The sequence below is a fragment of the Melanostigma gelatinosum genome, assembly GCF_949748355.1.
Source record: "Melanostigma gelatinosum genome assembly, chromosome: 3".
NCBI lineage: Eukaryota > Metazoa > Chordata > Actinopteri > Perciformes > Zoarcidae > Melanostigma > Melanostigma gelatinosum.
The window spans coordinates 15,309,629-15,326,950 of record NC_136636.1 but is presented as its reverse complement, the minus strand read 5'-3'; the positions used below and the strand labels follow the sequence as shown (position 1 = coordinate 15,326,950).

Genomic DNA, 17,322 nt, shown 5'->3' with positions numbered 1-17,322 from the left:
TCAGCTCTGTAATTTACCTTGAATGATACCAGGTGAGCCGGGGGTTTTTCTGACAGACTTCAATGCAGACTTCTGCAAAATAAAAAGAACAAACATGTAAGGTTCAGAGAGGCTACATCAGAGAATTGATCATATTTTATTTTAAAATAAGGTTAAAAATTAAAAATATAAATATATTACTTCACAAACGTTTTTTAGTAATACAATGTTTATCTTCAATTTTTTAAGCACAATAAGTTGATAAAAATGATGCATGGTAGTATAACAATATCTTCCAGTAGTTTAATGACTCTAAATATGTCTGAGACACTAAAGAAACGTACCTTTGCTGGGTCCCTGTCCTTGGTGAAGATTTGCTGTGCCTTTTTATACAGTGTGATGGGAGCCGGTCGCACGGGTATTTCTGTATTTGGTCATGTTGCATGGCATCATGCTTGTGCAGTAAGTCTTACCTCCAGCTATCATATTACACAGTTTATGGGATGTCCTCCTTGCTGGATCATTGTCAGACTTTGAATGTGCAGTAAATAGAGTTAAAAATAATTATATCTGTATATTATCCATTTTCCCGTGATTTATGGCAAAAACTATTAGGCGTGTTGTGCTACCTTTAGTAATAAATGTCATCAATTGTGAAGATAAGAGCAATATTTTGAGATGTACCACACGTTTGTTTATTTTTTTGTACCTATTGACACATTAATGTAGCAAGCAGATGTGAAGTTGGTTCTACATCGTAATACTGCTGTGTATGCAAAAAAAGTAGAAGTTGCTTCAGTTTTTGCACAAGTTTAGTTCAGCAGTAACAGACAGTCCAAAGGTGTGACTAATGCGTCATTTTAACCTCCTGACACAATGGTAGTCCCATGCCATGCTTTGGAGAAGCTTTTGAAAGTCACTGATATACTGTTTCAGAGTCCTTACGTGTCAGAAATGATTAGACAATGAAATAAGTGCCAATGAGCTTCAAAGAAAAGGAAACAATTCCCAAGGGATTCATTGTTGTGCCAACAGCTGTTCTGATTCTTGATCTTAGGGGATAAACAGGGGAGACTGAGACCCTGAAATGTAGAGCAGCTGAGTGATGGATTCCAGCAGGACCTCTTTTATGTTTTACAAGTCACCCCACCGTGACCGTCTTTGTGTATCACTTTTCCTAAAGTTTAGGGAATTCAAACTGTTTTGTTTGTTAAAATCTGCAGTATGTGGGTAAGAGATGTTTTTGTTGATGGCAAGTGTACTCTTCCGCAACGGCAAATGTCTTTGCCAAGAACGTGGCACAGAAAAGTGTGGGTAGACGGCTATTAGGCACTATTTCCATTGGAAAGAGTATTGGGTAGTGATTAAGAAAAAGAAATTCTGAAGTGGTTACCAACAAGATATAATGAGCCTCTGTCTTCAATGAACATGTGTTACATGATACCTGCTCTGAATTCATTTGTCTTATGAGGGCAAAACTCAAAAATAGCACCAGGCTTGTGTTGATGCTCAAACCAAATGCTCTAGAGGTTTATTGGGGTTTTCATGGTCCTTTGATCTCCGTGCGTCAGTTTCTTTATTTGCCAAGCAGCAACAACTGGACCCGGGATAACAAACCAATGTGAGTGTTGAGGAACATTCCAGTCTACAAGTTGGTCACAGAGCATGGATATGCATTTACAGTAACAGTAGCATCCATATCTAACATTGTAAGTACAAACATTTTTTAATACTTTTGTAAATTTGTCATTACAAATCTGCATTGTTATATTTTCATTTACATTTTAGAGATGAGTGCTGGTGTGCCTGCGTTTTGAACTTCAGTAATTGGACTGACTTTCAAACCCTGTATTTGAGTTTGACTGTATGTTGTGGTACGGCAATCATTCTGACTATTTGGAATGGTACTTATGGTTGTTTTAGAAGTAAAACAATTCAAACTTTCAGTGCATGTGTTTGAACTTTATTACCATCATAAAAGTACAACAAAATTGCAGTTGTGTCAGACTTCTTGGAAATAAGCTGTTTTCAGCCTATTTTTGTGTGAGAATGTGTTCTGTTTAAGAATGTCTGAATCAGAACTGCTTTGGTGTAATTCATGCATCAGGACGTATACATCGTATTTGCAATTGGTGACTTTCATTTTGAAAAATGTCATAACTTTTTGTTTGTGACAACGTTTAGGCTTTGTTGGTTAAAATTAGGTCTCAGTGTTGGGTTCTGACCCTGCTTACTTATCCATCTTGCAGTAGAGCTCCTGGGATTAGAGTGAAAAGTTGGTGGTGACTCCAACAATCTATTAGTCATACATGATATTTTTGAAGCTTCTGACCACACTCATGCCACTCAGAAAATTAAGTTTTAAAGTTTTTTCGAGATACACTGTAATTGGCCTTTCCGCATCACTTGTATGATGAAAATCAATTGCTCTTTCGAAAACTTTGTACAGTAACAACTTCTCTCAATGCTTGGGGGTGCTGTCAGTTCATTGGCAGTGTGAAGGACTGTCACAACAAGGATGTGTGTGTACTCGTGTTTGTGGTGGGGGTCACTGCCATCGTATAAACACCAGAGGGAGCCTCAAGTTGCAAAGGTGCAAACAGGCTGCTTATGACACCAGCTACTCTATCTATCATCAACCTCTAGTGTCTTGGCATTACACCATGTCACCAACTCATGCGTTAAGTAGTGAGTTAAGTATCCTCATACTAAGTCATTAATGATACAAAGGTGTGAATACTCATTTAGAATTATGAATTTACTTATGTTTCGTTTTTACTTTGTTCCTGTCCAGGGTCACAAAGGCATGTTGGGATCTCTTTCACCACACATTGGACATAATGCAGAGAAAAACCCTGGACAGTCCTTCATAACCCTTTTAAGATGGTGGTTCTAGTACATGTCAGTATTTCACTGTTCACATCTTTGCCTGTTTTCATTTAATTCACTTTGAAATATGGAAATTATGATACAATTCAATTCATTTCTTTCCTGTCTCCGGTTGTAGTTGTTAATTCATTACTTCACTATTATCTAATTTCAAAAGTGGTGAACTACTGTAGTTTATTATTTACATTTATATTGGGAAGCTCTTGTATTGCGTTTTTTGAGAATATGATTTAAAATGCGCAACTAAAATAAAACCAGTTCAGCCAGTCGCAGAGTTTAGTAACAAGGTTATGTGTCACCTACTGTATACAGCTTATGTAATGCACCCAGTATAGACACTTAAATATTCATTAAGCAATTCACTCAGACTTTAGTGCATCAATCCCAAGGGGAAAATAGCATGGCAGTTATGTTTTCGTTAAACAGGAACTCCAGCTATTACACATCCATTTAAATTGGGAAGTCACAAGAGACAGATTAATGTAGAGGTTGGGGCTTAAGCAGCCTGAGTTAGACTAATTACAAATGCCAAGCAACAGTCTGTTTAGGAAAACAAAATTCTGTCTTTGCATTTCCAAAGACAAGTGTTTACTATTTCAATATTCATATGGGCATGTTACAAGTTTCAAGAACATTGTGAGCCTATCCTTTCAAAAGAGGGATGGTCATTATCAAAGCAGCCTGACTTTGAATCCCTAATATTGGTCAACCACCAAAAATACCACTTTTTTGCAGTTTGTAACGCAGGTTTTCTGTTAAAAATAAGAAGATATTTCACAGAAATTGTCACAGGCTGTGTTTTACTCAACTTAACCAAATGTCATGTTTAAAATGGGTTGACTTAACCTCCATTTCACAATGACATACAAGATAAAGCTAGCCCTCACCCTTGATTTGCACTTTTCCAATCAATAAAACCAATTATCTAACATAGAAAACAATCAAACTAATGTTGTATTATTCCTCATCTACAGAAAGTGGAAGAAGAAGAAAAGAGACCTGGGTGAGATGGATCGATGTCAACTGACAGAAACATCAACGAAAGGTTTGTGAGATAGCTGAATGTATGATATTTATGACTTAAATCTGTTGTAAATCAGATTTTTGGAATTTATTTGCAGAACATCTAAAATTGTTCCAGGAACAATGACAAAATACTCAATTATAAATAAAACAACCCTCAATGAATCATCCAAATTAACTTTATGTACCGGTAATAAAAAGCATTTCTGGATGAAGATGAAGAGTCAAACTCTTTTGTAGCTCTCGACTTATCACGATACAGAACCTAACTAAATGGAACTTGATGAGGTTATGACCGAGTCACAATACTGATAGTCTGAAGCAAGAATAAGGAGCTTCACAGCCTGGATTTTTTTTCTGAGGTGCTTAGTAACAGGATGCTGAAATACATCTGACATGTAATTAACAGAAGCATTCAATGCATTTGTCAACAATTGCAATAGTAAGACCATGGGAATTAATGAGCTGGAGGCTATATTTGCTTTAAGTCCTAATAAGTCGAAAGAAAGGCCAGAGGTATTGAATGTCACCTTTTATTGCAACATAATCACACAAGAGAATACTTTCACAGCGGCCCAGGTGTCATCTGTCTTTGGAGAGAAAACAGTACACAGTATAATGGACCATAATGGTATCTTAAATTAGCCTTAACTGAACACTTGGCCCTATGCTCAAGACAAAGTAAGGTATGTAGACATCTATTGTTATGTAATATAACAGACACAAGTAATGTTAACGCTACAAATCCTCACTCTTTCTTTCATTATGGCACTGCACATTCTCAGAATGAATTCTTCACTGTTTTGGTGCAGACCCTCACTGCAAAGGACGATGACATCTTCCCCATGAACCCTCCAAAGTACGACAAGATTGAGGACATGGCCATGATGACCCACCTCAGTGAGCCTTCTGCGCTGTATAACCTCAAAGAGCGCTATGCAGCATGGATGATTTATGTAAGACCAGTGGTTGCACTGTTTATACAGTGTACATTGCAAGTATGAAGATGGTATTTAATATAAATGTCCTCTTACCTATACTCAGGGTTGTTCTGCGTGACTGTGAACCCCTACAAGTGGCTTCCAGTGTATGATTCAGTGATCAGGATACAGAGGCAAGAAGAGGATTGAGGCTCCACCCCACATCTTCTCCAGCTCTGATAACGCCTATCAGTTCATGCTCCAAGGTATCACTCAGTTTTTAGATTGCAATTTTTCTTGAATCTGTCACTCTATAAAAGGAGGCAGTCTTAACATGACACACCGTTTTGTATTTTCACAACAGTTTGTTGTCACTAGAAAACATACAGGTCATTGTGACACCCTGACTGCTGAAATATAAAAAAAAAAGGAATGCAGTAAAATGATTTTGATAAATTAATGCAGTAACACAATGTACATGTAGAAATTTAACTTTCTCAACAGATCGTGAGAATCAGTCAATCCTGATTACGTAAGTCAATATCAAAGTGAGCAAATTTGGGCTGATAATTTACAGACTGGTTATTTCTGTCCCGTATCATGTCGGACTTACACCCATACATGTGTCATATAATTATCTGCATTCTAGCGGAGAATCTGGTGCAGGAAAGACTGTCAACACCAAAAGAGTCATCCAGTACTTTGCGACAATCGCAGTGGCTGGAGGAAAGAAATCTGAGCAGACCTCTGGAAAAATGCAGGTAAATAATATTATATACTGTAAACATGTAGAATATATATGAAAGTGTGAATACAAACACATGTCATATGACATTGTTTTAAGGGGTCACTGGAGGATCAAATCATTGCAGCCAATCCCCTGCTGGAAGCTTATGGTAATGCCAAAACTGTGAGGAACGACAACTCATCCCGCTTTGTAAGTTTTGGTTCACAAAATCCTGCATCTTTAATATAGTGGCTGTTTTTAAGATCTGCTAGTACTCTTTACTCAGTATTTGTCTTTACATTATAGAATGTAGTACAGTATCAAAATTGAGAGGCATGCTGTTCTTGCTTGTATAGTACAGAATAATAACTACCAAGTATAAGACAAATGTAAGAGCAGAGTGACTCCAGTCACAAATATGCCCACACTGATCACCGCTATCTTCTGTAGGGTAAATTCATCAGAATCCATTTAGGATCAACTGGAAAGTTGGCTTCAGCTGATATTGAAACATGTAAGCCTCCAGCCTATCGTTATCCAGAAGGTTTGATGAAAGCACAAACTGTAAACCAGCTTATCATCACCTTGTTTTACAGATCTGCTGGAGAAGTCTCGAGTGACAGCTGTCTGCTGAGAGGAGCTTATACCACATCTTCTATCAGCTCATGACAGGCCACAAACCTGAGCTGATAGGTGAGACGTTTTGCCATAGATCATTTTGTAGTATAAACACATGCGTCACCTGATTCTGTATGATGAAACCCAATAAATATTTTTCAGAGGTTCTCCTCATCACCACCAACCCTTACGACTTTCCCATGATCAGTTCCAAAGATGTCATTATTATGTCTTGTTGGAGCAACTGACAGCACACAGTGAACCAGTAAACCTTTGTATGCAATGAGGATCCTTTACTGACAGACAAAATATTTACAGAAATCTGGGTTTCTGCAGACTGCCATTGATATCCTGGGCTTCACTGGCGAAGAGAAAATAGGCATTTACAAGCTGACTGGAGCTGTGATCCATCATGGAAACATGAAGTTCAAGCAGAAGCAGCGTGAAGAGCAGGCCGAGCGCGATGGCACTGAAGGTAAACGCTTCTTTATACGAAACAATGAATCATTACAAACATACTGGAATGTTTTTTTTTTGTCACTGCATACATTTAATCAGAATTTCACTTATATTCTGTGTATTTGTTTATTCAATCATGCTTCCACAATTGAGAATAATGGCATTGTAAAAGTTAGGGTGTCTAGGGTGTCTCAACCTTAAGGCCAGGCTGAGGGGGCCACGGAGCTCAGAGCTACTGGTCCTTTGGATTAACAGGAGCCAGTTGAGGTGTTTTGGGCATCCGTTGAGGCTGCCTCCCAGATGCTTCCCAAGAAATGTATTCTGGGCACATTCGACCGGGATCAGACCCTGGAACCGACCCAGAAAATGCTGGATCACTTCTGACTTGGAAATGCTTTAGGATTCCCGGGGATGCGCTGGAGGATTTGACCGAGGAGAACAATGTCTAGCATGGCCTGCACTTAGCCTGCACTTATTCTGCACTTAGCCTGCACTTAGCCTGCTGTCACAGTGACCTGGATCCAAACAAGCAGCACAGGATGAATCGATGGATTTTGTAAAAAATACTGTCGATTTTCATATCGTCCCCAATCACCGTTGTAACTTATTAGCATTATTGAGTGATCATTTTGGGGGTTTTTGTTTTTCAGAGGCAGATAAAATCGCCTACCTCCAGGGCCTGAACTCTGCTGATTTGCTCAAGGCTTTATGCTACCCAATGGGCCTCTTCTCCATCCTTGAAGACGAGTGTATGTTCCCAAAGGCAACAGACATCACCTTCAAGAGCAAACTGTATGACCAGCATCTTGGTAAAAGTGCTCCCTTCCAGAAACCCAAACCCGCCAAAGGCAAAGCTGAGGCCCATTTCGCCCTGGTGCACTATGCCGGCACTGTTAACTACAATGTCACGTGAATGGTCTGGGTTCAATCTTCTGATACAGCTAATTGAAATTTCATTCTGATTATCTTCAAAACATTTATTATTAACAAAAAGTCTGAGGTAATAGCAAAAACATATGTATACATTGAACCACATGATCTCTTTCCTGCTCTGGAGGAAAGGGCAGAGAAGAAGTGGTTACTCAGCTCAATGGGTTCACATCTGGGGTGCCTTTTGATGAATCTTCCTACATTGGCCAGGAGTTCCTCAGCTAAGACTTCAGTCACATAGGTCAATTGTCCACAACACAGTATCCTGATTCCACAATGCTTTGTTTTTAATTTGTTGAGATTTAATTTCAACACACAAAAATGGGTGTAAGGTTTGCAGCAATAAGAAATAGTTTTTTTAATAATAGCATCTGTTTCTTAAAAACTGGATTCTTGTTTACCCAGGTTAATTAATTATCATTTTGATGTTATGTATCAAATCTAGGAAGGTGAAACCCTCAGTGATGCAGAGGAAAGGTGTGAGGTTCTCATTAAATCAAAAATCCACCTTGAGGCCAAAGTCAAGGAGACGGCTGAGAGACTGGAGGATGAGGAGGAAATTAATGGTGAGCTGACTGCAAAGAAGAGGAAGCTGGAGGACGAGTTGTTATGTGGGAGTTCGCAGGTAGGACCCAAACGCAAGACCACAGGAGACAGAAGTTACTATGAACAGGTTTTATTTCGAATGTGTGAAGGTGTGGAGCCCGTGGTCCGACACCAGAGTGGCAGAGCGACGGTGTGAGGCCCGTGGCTCGACACCGGAGGGCTGGCAGCTTGACGGCGAGAGTAGTCCGTGTCAAACAAGGAGGGCAGAGCGGCGGAGTGTAATCCGTACACACAAGGAGGGCAGAGGATGCCACGGGGTTGACGCGGGTGAAAGACGGTACGACCTGACAACCGCAGACTGCAGGGCCAGAGCTTATGTAGTGACAGGAGACTCATTAGTGGGCCCTGAGTCTGGTGTGTCAGGCAGCAGGAGGTGATCGGCTAGAGTGTCCTCAGCTGTGCACACTCAAGGGTGTGGCCATGGGAGGCGTCTGGAGGCAGAGGACAAACAGAGAGCACATGGCACACAATAACAAATGGGGGAATGACAGAAGACATGAGGAGAGGAGATCAGGGGAAACAGAGGTAACACCGAACAGGTCAGACAGGGATCCTGGATCCTGACACGAGTGCTCTGAGTTGAAGAAAGACATTGATGACTTGGAGCTCACCCTGGCCAAAGTAGAAAAGGAGAAGCACGCCACAGAGAACAAGGTTGGTAAATCTTCCTTAAGGCCTGAAATCGGATCTTGTAAAAAGCTTAAACCCTTTAAAATAGTTTTCACAATCTTGTGAATACAGGTTAAAAACCTGGTTGAGGAAATGACATCTCAAGATGAGACCATTGTCAAGTTGACCAAAGAGAAGAAAGCCCTCCAAGAGGCCCATCAGCAGACCCTTGATGATCTGCAGGCAGAGGAAGACAAAGTCAACTGTCTGACGAAGGCCAAGACCAAGCTGGAGCAGCAAGTGGACGACGTGAGAGGCTGTGTTTTTGTTTAAAACAAGTGCACCAAAGTATTTCTGTATTTCCACTTGAACTGTTTACACTATATGTGATTTTACTAGATTGAAGGTTCATTGGAGCAAGAGAGGAAACTACGTATGAATCTTGAGCGATCAAAAAGAAAGCTTGAAGGAGATCTGAAACTGGCCCATGAGTCCATAATGGATCTGGAGAACGACAAGCAGCAGTCTGATGAGAAGATTAAGAAGTATGTTATAATGAATCTTTATAACAATTCCCAAATTAACAGTGCGCTTCCAACATTTCTCATTGTTTTTTTCATCTGAGGAGGGACTTTGAGATGAGTCAGCTTCTTGCAAAGATAGAAGATGAACAGTCACTCGTTCAACTTCATAAGAAAATCAAGGAGCCACAGGTAATGTGTAAATATATGGTCAGGCTTTGTTGAGGGAATTTTTATTGAATATCAGTGATTGTATCAGGCAAAAATATGTAAAAATATATTTACAGTAATCTTCTGAAAGTGACTGGATGGATGGAATGAAATTCAGGAATGCAGTTAATCACTAAAATATATCAACAACATTTTTGTTTCACTTGCATGCTGATAATTAAGCTATTTGTAAAACCATAGCCATAACTAGGATTGTGAAGAATGAATTACCGGTATTCTGATAAGCGTCAATAATCAGTGCAGGCTTTACTTGAGACTTATAAGTGTTTGTCACAGGCTCATATTGAGGAGCTGGAGGAGGAGATTGAGGCTGAGCGGGCTGCTCGGGCCAAGGTGGAGAAGCAGAGGTCTGATCTTTCCAGGGAACTTGAGGAGATCAGCGAGAGGCTGGAAGAAGCTGGTGGAGCAACGTCTGCTCAGATCGAGATGAGCAAGAAGCGCGAGGCCGAGTTTCAGAAGCTGCGTCGTGATCTGGAGGAGTCCACCCTGCAGCACGAGGCCACCGCTGCAGCTCTCCGCAAGAAGCAGGCTGACAGTGTGGCAGAGCTGGGAGAACAGATTGATAACCTCCAGAGAGTCAAACAGAAGCTGGAGAAAGAGAAAAGCGAATACAAGATGGAGATCGATGACCTCAGCAGCAATATGGAGTCTATTGCTAAATCAAAAGTCAAATTTAGAAATGTTTCATTTATTTAAAGAATTAAATGAACACAATTTCTGTTTTATCGTCGCAGTAGCATTATGACTACAGGGAACTTAACGTTGATTTGTGTCCGTAGGGTAACCTGGAGAAAATGTGCCCAGAATGAAGAACATGTGCGTCAGTTAAATGAGGTTACTGTTCAAAGATCCAGGCTGTTGACTGAAAATGGTGAGAGCAACATTTAGGATGAGAATATTAAATCAAACTGAACCTTCAACCTTTCAGAAAACATTGCAATGTAAGTCAGCACAAATCACACACCTAAGAAAATGTTTCCAATCAGGGGAATTTGGTCGTCAGTTGGAAGAAAAGGAGTTTCAGAGCTAACAAGGGGAAAACAGGCTTATATTCATCAAAGTGAGGAGCTCAAAAGGCTCCTTGAGGATGAAGTTAAGGTTTTGCAGTATGCTTTTGTTTAATGTAGCAGCAAATCATCTATTGTATTTTGTTTAAAGAAGAAATTCGATTTGCCTCATTACGTATTTTGTCATTATTAGGCGAAGTGGAGGACATGATGATTGATGTGGAGAGAGCTAATGTGAGGGGACAAAACACACTCAATTCTTTGTTGTACTTTCAGGTTCTTGCAGAGTGGAAACAGAAGTATGAGGAGAGCCAGGCAGAGCTTGAAGGAGCTCTGAAGGAGGCGCGGACATTAAGCACTGAGATGTTCAAGCTGAAAAACTCATATGAAGAAGCTCTGGACCACCTGGAGACCTTGAAGAGAGAGAACAAGAAGCTGCAGCGTAAGACATCAAATACTGCATGTGATTGTTGAAATGAAATGCATTCTTTACTTAATATTTGAAACATTCACAATTAAGGAAAAACAATCAATGTGAGTTGAATTGTTTTTATAAACATAACACTCAAAATATTGAAGTTTGGGCTCCTGTGATCTGAAAATTTGAAACATAATTCATGCAATACGAGAATTACACTTAAAAAAATGTAACTTTACTGATGTCTTTTTTTTGCATTATATGTGAATTTTGTGTCGTGTTTTTTTTCCAACAGAGGATATCTCTGATTTGACTGAACATATTGCTGAATCAGGAAAGACAATTCATGAGCTTGAAAAGGGGAAGAAGAGAGCAGAAAACGAGAGAGCAGAAGTCCAGACTTCCCTAGAGAGGAGGCAGAGGTATTACAATTGACTTGTTTGCAAAGAAAAAGCCAAATGAGGAACTCTGGAGTGAGGAATCTTGGTCTTGATCCAAAAACTGCAACTTTCTGTATATTTAATTACTTCTAAATTCTGCAGTTTTCCAACATATATTTCATTTTGTAGGCTTCACTGGAGCACGAGCGTGTGGCAGAGGAACTGTGCTGCTTTAATGACATCAGTCTGTGACGCCTACACACCAAGAAGTAAAGCGCTCCTCCTGTCACAGCACACGCTGCAGATTGAGTTGAATATTCACTGTTGATTACTAGCAAAGCTCCGGAGCCCCAAAAATTGTATTTGGAACAGCCCTGGCACTGTTGAATCTACAACTATCCTGTCGCAATCTCCCCTTTTGTTTGGCTTACAAATTAGGTGTACGTATTTTCTTTGATCATTCTGCTCGTTGCTCTTCTTACAATCACTTTATGTTTTGGCTGCGATGATGGCAGAAGAGCTGAAGAATGAGCAGGACACCAGCTGTCATTTGGAGAGGATGAAGAAGAACCAGTGAAAGACCTGCAGCACCGCCTTGATGAAGCTGAGAATCTGGCCATGAAGGGCAGCAAGAAGCAGCTCCAGAAACTGGAGGCTATAAGTTTGTTTGTTTAAGTTCCTTCTTGACTCTATGCTCTTGCAATTTGGATTTGAAATGAAACCATGATTGGGGTTAAATTGCTGAATTTCAGCTTTAATTTCAGGGCCTTTACAACCTCCAGCATTTTCTACTTGTAACAAACATGTTACCCAACAAGCTCATGAAATATTTGTTATCTGTTCAAGCATATTGAGTCCTGTCACCATAAAATCTGCCTCTTATTGTCAAGGTCCGGGAGCTTGAGTCGGAGGTCGAGGCCGAGCAGAGACGTGGAGCTGAAGCTGTGAAAGAAGTCCGCAAATATGAACGCAGTTTAAAGGAACTGACTTACCAGGTACAGAGAACCACAACATAAAACTTGTATTGTGCACCAATTCAATTTGAATAGGGACACAACTACTTCCTGTCATGAAATGTGTGCTGCTAAAGTCAGACTGGATGTAGAATATGATTCAAACCTCTAGAGGGCATTAATTGCCATCATATGTCTGAAGCTCCGATATACTGAAGTGATTAAGAGAGGAGCTAAAAATAGGCATTCTGCTGCTGCAGCTATAAATACATGTGGTTATGTGCATAGATTAGTATGACCAAATGATTGATATTTATAGATATTTTTACAGATTTACACTATGAAAAATTGTAAAGAGAAGGAACGCTTTCATGTAAACCCAATTCCCACAGGCAGCTTGATTGACAGGACTGAAGGATTCCAGACAGACATTGTGTAACTGTATCTGCTGTTGTGCTTTAATTCATATTGTCAGAGTTTGTAGCATGTTTGGTTGCTCTCGACAATTTTTCTGAACTGGCTTCCTGTTGGAAGATGTCTGTTGGATGGTACTGAATGCTGCAAAGATCCTCCTAAAACACGTTGGGAGGATGGTATTGGCTTTAGTTTTTGTCTGACAAACCGTGCTCTAGTCTGAGGAGGACAAGAAGAATATCGCCCGACTTCAGGATCTGGTGGACGAGCTGCAGCTGAAAGTGAAATCCTACAAGAGGCAGTCTGAGGAGGATGTGAGTGTGAAATATTTGACACATGCAATGCAAATAGGCATCACACCAGTGACACCTTTCCTAACACCATGGGACTGACAGCATAATGGGGCGTCACTTAATGGTTTTAATCTCATATGTTTGGAAAGATTTTTCAAAATATCACCTCTTTAACTTTTTGCTTTCCAGGCGGAGCAGGCCAACTCTCACCTGTCCAGGTACAGGAAGGTGCAGCATGAGATGGAAGAAGCTGAGGTGAGAGCTGACATCGCTGAGTCTCAGGTGAACAAGCTGAGAGCCAAAAGCCGTGAGATCGTCAGGGTATGTTCATTTTTATCTGTTTTCACTCTGTACACCAATATGATGATATTCAAGGAACTTCTGTATCTTTACAGCTTCACAAACTGTTTAGCCACTAACTTCTTACTGCCTCTTTTGTATTGATTTAAAGGGAAAGGAGGGTGAAGAATGAGCATCAGACATGACACAGTACAAGAAATCATACAATATGATGTTTTTGTCTGATGTGTAACAAGAAATAAATCTCCATGCAATTGAATACCCTTTCTGTGTCATTAATTAGGGGTGTAACGGTACGCGTATTCGTATTGAACCGTTCGGTACGAGGCTCACGGTTCGGTACCGAATACGCTTGAAAAAAAAACAACCTTTATTTAACCAGGTCCCATTGAGATTAAACATCTATTTTGCAAGATGTAAGTAACAATACAAGATGTAAGCAAGATGTAAGTAACAATACTACATAACATTAAGGAGCAGTTTTTGTTTTTTATGCTTATGTGTTGCTAAGAAGACACCCCAGAAGATGGGTCACTCAGGTATAGTTCCATCATTGTTGAAAGTCAAAGAATAACTTTATGATGTTAGTTGTAATGAATAAATATATTTTAAAATAAAGTACATTTCTCTGCCATTTATAGTTTTCTACTGTACCGAAACGTACCGAACCGTGGCTCCACTGTATCGCACCGAACCCAACCGTGAGTTTCGTGAACCGTTACACCCCTATCATGAATATATTGGTTTCACTTCACACTTAATTCAAAGGATGTATGGCGGTAATAAAACACAAACATTACAAGCGGAACGTTCAAATGTAAGTCATATTCTTTTAAAGTACACAGAGAATACTATTAAACAAATAAGCCAATGTCTCAACTCTTAAGGATTATTAATATACCAAGTGTTACATAAAAACAATTCCTCTCCATTCATTCACCAACTACATGCAGAGATTCATTTAGCTGAAGACAATTATTGATATTCTTTATACATTCAAAAAAAGTCAATTAAAAGAAATTAGACGAATCATCAAACTTTTATCAGGAGAACATAAAGCTAATTACTACTAGTAACACTGGAGAGAAACAGATTCTGAGTTGTGTATTTGGTGTTCAGGCGTGAGCAGCAGCGCGTGTAGCTCCACCATTCAAACCAGGCGGGATGTCATCGCCACCTGTTATCATGTAAAAGTCCTGAGGGTTACGATAACTGCAAATCTTTGCCTCGTGGTGATAATGTTACTGACAGTCTCGTGACCTTACAGTTTTTATGGGCTTCAAAACACATGTTGCACCGTGTCAAGTTGTGATGGAAATAGACCTATTGGGTCAACCATGACACACAATGATACCTCAGTGTGTCTGTGCACAGTGCTGTCTATGGTTAGGTAACTACACTGTAGGTTCATTATAGGAACTAAAGCATTTTGATTTTCACTGAAGAGCCAATAAGGAAATTACAACCTCACTTGATGCTTGACAAGTTTTCTGACTTAAAATCTTGATCTGCATCAAAAGCAAAATACTTTACGGGCAGGATGAAGTAATATTCGAGTACTAGTAATTCTTAAAAGATGAAGTAAAGAAAACGATAATAATTGACAGAATGAACCTGGTTGGCATGTATTTCTCAAATCCTACAGTTTAGAAATGGTTTTACGAAGAGTGGACTGGAGCAAAAGGACAGAGAGGAGAAATGAATCAGTGTTGAACTGTTAGAAGGAAAGAACAAAGACAAACTTAACTGGAGGAAGGAATGCTAACGCTTCCAAATCGACAACATGAGGAGATATGCATTTGTCTAGCATCAGATATTTTCCTCTAACATTTATACAGATGTAACTACTTCTTAAATAGATTTAATATTGAGGCGTTATGGGCAATGTGATGACGTTTCTTGAGTTGTCAGGTATTTAATCACTTATTAGCCAAAAACAGACATTTCAAACTAGTTTAACAGATTTTCTAGAGAATGCAGAGAGATATACGTTGATGTTGTAGCTACTTCTGCAATGATAGATCGTTATATCCCTATCTGTTCAGGACTTTTTAATACTTTATATGCTGTAAGTCATACATCACGATTTCCATATTTTCTTTTTTAATTCTGTTATTACTTTTATTTGAGACCTAAAGCTTGTTGGACATTCATATAAATTCGACAAAAGCGGTTGATCGTTCCGTCTCATTAATCAGTGATCCTTTAAAATTGTGTTTATTTATCTGGTATCGGTGGAAGCAGTTGCTGCAGCAGAGTGCTGAGTAAGATTTGACACACAGTGAATAAACACAATATGATTTTAAGACGTAAGACAACGATATATTCTTATAAGCATCAATGTGTTTGTTATATTTGAGACTGGGACCACCGAGGAAGGGAGTGTTTTATATCAAAGGTTGTCCCACAATAAAACTTGAGGCAATGACAAATGGCTGAACTCTGAGAGCATTGCTGAGGAGACAGCTATATTTGTATTTCTTCCTAATAAGCACACCCGGGAGCACAAGAGGGTGTCAGGTTTCACATTTTTATTGAATATATAGACCTCTTTCATAGGGTGTGAAGTCCTCAGTATTTAGCTCCTAATGCCCTCTCCCCATCTTTTCCAATTTAGGGTCATCTCTCAAAGGGAAAGAATGCAAACTACTACACATCATATCACATGATCCCCTTCTTGCCACACATGGGGAACAAACACTTGCCTTAAGGGAAGGTCAAGCGACAAGCCTGGCCTTGTCTTCAGTTCATCTGTCAGGACACACTGTACAACAAGACCATTTAAAGAAAGGGTTTATAAATACATCCGCGCCCTTGAGACAACACAAGTGCCTGACTCAAACAACCTGGAGACACAAAGCGAATCACCTGTTCACTGAGGATTTCACATTGGACAATAGAGCTGTAAGCTTACTGACAAATAAAGCAGGAGACTTTATGAAGCACAACACGTAGCACTCCTCAGCCACCAGCCGAGTCACAAGAGCCACCGGGATAAGGATAGGTGGTTGTTTCTCACGTCTGATACGCACTGTTGAGTTGTTAAGAACAACCCTTCAACCCTTTGACTTTCAGCAGTGAGGAGATGATAGGTCATTGACTAACACCCCCCCCCCCCCCCCACACACACACACACACACACACACTGGTTATATGTCAGAAATGCAGACGTGTAGTCTGATATGATAGAAAATATAACAGGTTAAAGTGACAAAACAAATATTAGATGCACAAATGTATTTTGTTTAAATGTGTCAGGATGAGGTAAGTAAGAGACAAATAGGGATTTGTTAAAATCAGAAACTTTTATTTCGGTTTTTTCAGCATACGTTCAAAGTTCTATTGTTTATGTGAGCAAACTAATGCTTAGAGGGTCAAAAAGGAAACATAATTAAAATGTAGAAATTAAAGTGAAAGAGTGATAAACGTAAGTGACTCAACTGTGATCATCATTTGTGCTACTAGATTATTAAACCAACAGGAAAGTCAGACATCTGAGCCGGCAGACCACTAAATATTTGTCATTCTGTTGATTCACAAGCTTGAGATTTTAGGGCCAATTGGGTCAAAAATAGTAAAGATGAAGCCTCAGACTGTGTTAGAGCACTGCCAGTAGATAATTAATACAAGGTGTGTTGACACCTAAACACACTTGTGAGAAGAGTACTGAATGACATTGTGGTGTTTACAGATCTCCTTCTTTTCCATGACCCAAGTTCACACAAAAAGCTCAAGCTCCACACCAGCTCCCTTCACTTTCCAGACGGCAGTAAATCAAGTTCAAGTGGATTTGTGTTGCACATTTTCATACAAATTACAATGGCTCAGACTGCAGACTTGCTGGAAAGTAATAAGTACATAAATAGAAGGTGGACCGCTGCAATCATTGCCTGTCTGTTCCTTTATGCACTATAATCAGGCCAATATATGGCTCTGGAGCCTAAAATATTCCTCAGGAATTGCAAACATTCTTTGGGATAATATGTCATGTCTAAAAACAGGACTGCTTTTGTTAGACCAGTTCAAAGGATATCTCGTGAAACTA

The 17,322-nt window shown here is 39.6% G+C and overlaps 1 pseudogene across 1 annotated transcript; it reads left to right on the top strand.

Moving 5' to 3' along the window:
• Nucleotides 1–4,706: 4,706 nt before the first annotated feature.
• Nucleotides 4,707–13,472, top strand: LOC306775642 (annotated as a pseudogene). The gene is made up of 25 exons: nt 4,707–4,847; nt 4,926–5,077; nt 5,316–5,343; nt 5,461–5,572; nt 5,656–5,748; nt 5,989–6,052; nt 6,135–6,231; nt 6,319–6,390; nt 6,460–6,631; nt 7,266–7,519; nt 7,991–8,149; nt 8,722–8,805; nt 8,893–9,069; nt 9,160–9,305; nt 9,386–9,473; nt 9,789–10,178; nt 10,292–10,383; nt 10,499–10,610; nt 10,796–10,961; nt 11,233–11,359; nt 11,813–11,986; nt 12,208–12,312; nt 12,903–12,998; nt 13,167–13,298; nt 13,429–13,472. The product of its transcript is annotated as an uncharacterized misc_RNA (transcript).
• Nucleotides 13,473–17,322: the final 3,850 nt, after the last annotated feature.